Genomic DNA, 5,844 nt, shown 5'->3' with positions numbered 1-5,844 from the left:
GATTGGGTTTGAATGTAGTGCAATCAATAATGAAATAAAATAATTTATTTCAAAGGAATTAGTTTTATCTTATTTAAGAAGGCTACCAATTAAGGGTTATTATTGGCTATTATTAATATGAAATACCTACACATTCAGCCCTGTTATCTGACTTTTAAAATCGATATTTGTCAGAAACTTTGAAGTATTAGGCATTTGCACTTCTTATTTCTGCCTCTGAGCAAACAACATGTTAATTCTGCATCTTTTGAATTTGACTTCAACTTCATGAGGTTCCAAACAAAGGTTCGTAACCAAGGAAACCCCAACAGAAAGTGAATACTTCTACATAATTAAGTATTGCGTTATATGAACTATCAGTTGGAAAATAAGGTTCCTCTTGTAAGTATATCTTTAAAACATGTATGTGATTTTGACTCAAATTAACTGAAGCATAAAATGAATTATTTCAGATAATTCAAAATTTTCTTATTGCTATGCAGATTTATACTGCAGAATATTTGAGAAAATTGTCTCTGCGCTTTTTAGTTAAATTGTTCATGTGCTCTAAAATTGCGCTTACAATTTTCCTCATTAACATTGCTTCATCCTGCAGCTAAAATTTATTTCAGAGACATTATCTCAACAACAATGTAGCATTAATAGAACATACTATTGATTTTTATGTGTTGGTTTTATTTTAAATTATTACTTCTACATCACATGATGGGATATATACTTAAGAGAGAGTTCAAAATTGTATTTATCCTGTTTTCTGATTCAGATTACATATTGCATATATCTTCTTATCTGATTCATAAATGATAAAAAACAAATTGATATGACTGATGGGAGGGGCTCCATGGTACTTGTGTAAAACATGTCTGATTTGATATAAATATAACAAGATGTGGGTCCTATTGACACCTCTGAAACATTTTAAGCTCTGCTCTTGTGGTCCATGACACTACCAGAATTGAAATACACCTCCAATTCTTTTCTCCACAATCTTGTTACTGAGTAATATGTTTTTTTTTTCTCCATTCTTTCCTTTCATGTTTGGGAACATTTAAACCTGTACCTTTAAATGAATATGGTCATTCTTCCTGTCCAAGTCTACATACTGAGTCCACACTAACTGGCTGACACTTCAATGCAGTTAAAGATAGTCAAGAGCTGAATGAGATGACACACTGATTCTCAAATATGTCACAGGAGGCCATGCTGAAGATCAAAATTGAAGAGAAGTCTAATACCCAGGTGGATGTTCCCAGCACAAAGTTCAGCTGCTTACACAAGTGTTGTGGTAAATACTGGCTGAAGTGGCCTTTTCACTGAAGGCTCCAATTTGGCCATGTTGAGAGCTCTTTGGGCACAAATGTCTTTCATGTAGTTTTTTCCAAATCTCCATCTGTGCTCTGAATGTCAATGCCTTCATTCCTGTAGCATTTAATTCAATGCAAAAATATCCCCGAGAGAGTTTTTGACTGCCATGTTTTTGTATGAAGGACATTGATCAATAACTGATTCAATTTGTAATAACAAAAAACTGCACTTGACAAATAACCAAGCACTTACTGTATAATGAATAATACATGTTGAAGTTTAAACTCAGTTATATTACAGAAAGATGTTTATCTCATATTCCTTGATGTGGCTTTGGTCTTGTTCAATTTGGAGCTGTCAATAAAGATGTACCACTCCTTGAATGTGATCTGAATCTTGTAACAATCAAGCAAAGGGAATTTTCTCTCCTATTATAATTGTGAGTATTAATAACAAACAGCACCTGATTGACACCGCAAATTCATCCATGTAACTGTTCCCACCTGACCCAAATAATTCTGTCTCTTGGTGTCTACTCTCCAAAAATAAAGGGCTTACTTTCAGCTGCCAGTACACACAGAAAATGTAACAGATAGAAATCCCCAGATGTGTATTATCCTTGTACTTAACGTTCTGGTTGCCAAAGAAGTGGTCAAAGCAACAATTACTAAAGCACATCTTTCAAGGGAAATCAGATACTTACTTGAAACAGAAAATACAAAGCTCAGGGTATTCTGATCAGTAATAAGTTAGCTTTGGATTCTCCTGCAAAAAGCAAACACAGTCATTTGTTTTTAAATGATGTCCATCCATGAAATCCTATGTTTCCGTTTCATATTTTAGAGACAGATGCACACATCCTGTGGTGTTGTCAACAGTGTGTTATTCTGTTCATTTTGTTGCAGGAAGATGACTCAGCTCGAGGGGGAGGTGGATAATTCCACTGATAAAATTTGCAAAAAGGTTCAGAAAGAATCTTGTTAAGAGATAATGAAGTGAGCGTTCTTTAGTTCTTGGAAATAACATTTTCATTATTTTAGTAGATAAGTAAATAGCCAAATATATCATGCCTGTAGTGACACAACATGTATTGAGCTAATATTGATACATCTCATAATGGAGGAAGCTCATTCCTCAGGCACTTGAATGGGGACTAATCAAATTAGTTAGAGATCTGGATTTTTATAAATGATATTATAAAAGTACCAAGTTTCTTCCATTTGAGATTTAAAATGTGAATAATTTTAATATTTTTATTTTGAATTTACCACTCCATCCAATCTAACTTGAAAAGTTATTTTCCATTTGTTTTACTAACACAGGTAGTTCTGGGATATCTCGAGTATTATCAGCGCGATTTGGCTATAACATCGGTGAAGAATTCGGAATGGTATTTTTGAGAATCCTTACCTGGCAATAGCGTGATTCCAGTGGGGATCAGTTCACGTGCTTCATTCTGTGCATGAGCTGGTGTCTGCGCTGAAATCTCCACACCGTTCTGCACATGCTCCGATGTCAGCTGCTAACAGAGCAGCTTTCTGTGAGAGATACTATGCAGAAAGCAGCTTTCTTACATTATTTGAATGTATTATGTTAAATTTACTTTTGTTTAATTAATAAGTATGATTTTACCCTTCATTCAGGGTGTGTTAAGCTTTTGCGTGATCTTTGAGCTATCATGAGTGACATTTGTTGCTGGTCTGTCCCTAACTCCATTATTCCCATAGGCCCCATTATTTCTATTAAGTGATTGTCTATTAAGTGAGGTTTCTCTGAAATGCAACTAGTGTCATAGGTGAACTACCGCCATTGTTATGGATCAGAGCAGACCCCTCAAAACAATTCAAGAATGTAGCCCAGACCCTAACTTTGCTAGTTGTTTTAAGCAGGTGTAAAGTGAATATTCCAAGAGAAATGTTGTTGGTCAAAACACTTAGTTTTAAACAAAATTTATTTACAAGATTACTAAATAAAACACAAATAATAGCAAACGGAATATTGAATAACTTAATCTCCCCGAAAACCCAACTGATCATCCCAACTTAACGATGCTGTTCCAAATACTTGCAACAATCCCCATAAACACACCTTGACACAAAGTGTGAAATCAAACACAGGTTCTTACAGGATAGATGTCAGAGACAGAGGACCAGCCTGGACCTGCTTCTTTGGGTCCAGTAGCTTTTTCCACATTGCTGCTAAAAACCAACCTAACCAGAGCAAAACTGAGCTGGGAGAACTAGCCACTCCTCTTTCATTGTTTAAGTGTTTTATTTTTAACTTGAAAGCCTTTCTCCTGAGGCAGTATCTGTTAGCTATTGTCAATTTGGCCCTAAAGCCCTTCAACCCCAGACTTTGCGAATTCTGTGTCATTTATGATCACTCTGGAAAAAAAATAAGTACAGCATAACCTTGTTAAAGGAGCAGCTTTGTCACACCTCCCCCTCCCCTTAAAAAAACCATCAATATCCAAACATATTAAACCTCCGAAACCAAAATTGGTAGTACTTGAAAACACACATATATGTTACATTGACCAGACACGTGAAGACATGCACAACTATATTCCATTTCAGTCTGTTGTACTTCTGCCACAAACACCTCCATTACACATTTGAATCTCAACAATGTGTCGGCTTTCCCGTTTTCTCCTGCCACATGTACAATTTTCAAACTGAATGGCTGTTACAACAAGGTTCATCTAAACAGTCTGGCATTTTTGTTCTTAAATTTCTCCACAAACCTCAATGAGTTATAATCAGCATATATGATTGTCTCAGATACGTTACTGGTAACATAGACACTGAAACATTGTAACCCCTTCTCAAACATCAAATATTTCTGCTGATGAATGTTCAACTTCCTGGAGAAATACCCGATAGGTCTCTCTATCTTCTTGTCATCTTCTTGCAAAAGCAGGCACCGACACCCATGTCACTTGCACTTTGAATAGCTTTATGTAATTAGGTGTACTACTGGGACAGTGGCTAACACAGCTTTCACACTGTCAAATGCCTCCTCACAGTCCGCTGTCCACTGAAATTTCTCACCTTTCCTTAGCAATTCAATGAGTGAAGCAGCCACCTACCAACATTTGGTACAAATTGTTGATAAACTGGATTCAGTCCCAGGAACTGTAGCACTGCTATTTTTGAGGAGAAAGTGAGGTCTGCAGATGCTGGAGATCAGAGCTGAAAATGTGTTGCTGGAAAAGCGCAGCAGGTCAGGCAGTATCCAGGGAACAGGAGAATCGACGTTTCGGGCATAAGCCCTTCAGGCATTCCTTAAGAAGGGCTTATGCCCGAAACGTCGATTCTCCTGTTCCCTGGATGCTGCCTGACCTGCTGCGCTTTTCCAGCAACACATTTTCAGCACTGCTATTTTTGTCAATTCCACAATTACCTTCGTTTTTGCATCCCGCAGGGCTGTTTGCCCGTGTCCAATAACATGGTCCAGGAAGGTGACTTGGGCTTTGGCAAATTCACTTTTAGTCAGGGTTATCTGCAGTTTTTTTTTGTCTCTAAACAGGTTTATCACCAAGCCCGCCTTCTGAAGTCTATCGATCAAGTCTGATTAATGTTGTAAATGTTCCTTCCGTGTATGACTAAAAATCACCAGGTCATCGATACGTACAACACAGTTGGATAGTCTGGCAATGACCTTATTGGTTAGTTTCTGAAATGTGGCTGGCACAATTTTCATGCCAAATGGCCTGACTTTAAACTGATACAGTCCATTCGGCATTACGATAGCTGAAATTGCCTTTGCTCTCACTGACAAAGGTACTTGTCAGGACCCTCTGAGCAAGTCCACCTTGGAAATATAAGTTCCTTTTCCCACCTTCTCAACAGTCTTTCCAAAGCAGAATCGAATATTTATCAGTCTTTGTAACTGAAACGACTTTGCGATAATCCATCTGGCTTTGGCACCATGACTATGGGTGAGCTCCAGTCAATGTAACCCACTTAGATTATGTCACTCTGGAGCATGCATTCAATCTCCTTTTGAACCTGTGCCAACTTTACAGAGTTAGGACTTTGAACATGTTGCTTTATTGGAACATCTCCTATACCTACATCATGCAAATTAGGTTAGTACTTGCCAGCTTATTTCCACTTAATTCCCCATGTGATGGTAATAATTCTTTCAGGTCATTTTGATTTTCTGCTGGAAGGTAACTCAATAATTTATCCTAATTTTTGACAACTGCCTCATTGTCCAATTTGATTTGAGGAATGTCCAGTGCAGAATCCTCTGAACTTGGTTCTTTCCTCTGTTTAGAGTGTAGGTTTGCTCGCTGAGCTGTAGGTTTGATATCCAGACTTTTCATTACCTGGCTAGTGACCTCCAAGTGTAAGCAGGTTGTCTCCTGCTTTCTATTTATATGTTTGTCCTGGATGGGGTTCCTGGGGTTTGTGGTGATGTCATTTCCTGTTTGTTTTCTGAGGGGTTGATAGATGGTATCTCGATCTATGTGTTTGCTTATGGCATTGTGGTTGAGTGCCTGGCCTCTAGGAATTCCCGCACCAATCAACCCGC

General features: G+C 37.7%; 1 long non-coding RNA gene across 1 annotated transcript; it reads left to right on the top strand.

The window, feature by feature from the left end:
* The first annotated feature begins 1,038 nt into the window (after window positions 1-1,038).
* Window positions 1,039-4,490, top strand: LOC122563440 (uncharacterized). Its single transcript, XR_015752220.1, has 3 exons — window positions 1,039-1,744; window positions 2,211-2,300; window positions 2,628-4,490. It is a non-coding gene; the product is annotated as an uncharacterized LOC122563440 (long non-coding RNA).
* The last annotated feature ends 1,354 nt before the right edge of the window (window positions 4,491-5,844 follow it).

Source organism: Chiloscyllium plagiosum, unplaced genomic scaffold (genome assembly GCF_037043375.1).
Source record: "Chiloscyllium plagiosum isolate Xiang-an unplaced genomic scaffold, Cpla_swu_hap1 HiC_scaffold_30, whole genome shotgun sequence".
Classification (NCBI taxonomy): domain Eukaryota; kingdom Metazoa; phylum Chordata; class Chondrichthyes; order Orectolobiformes; family Hemiscylliidae; genus Chiloscyllium; species Chiloscyllium plagiosum.
The sequence above is the reverse complement of the archived record's forward strand: the minus strand, read 5'-3'. Positions and strand labels throughout refer to the sequence as shown.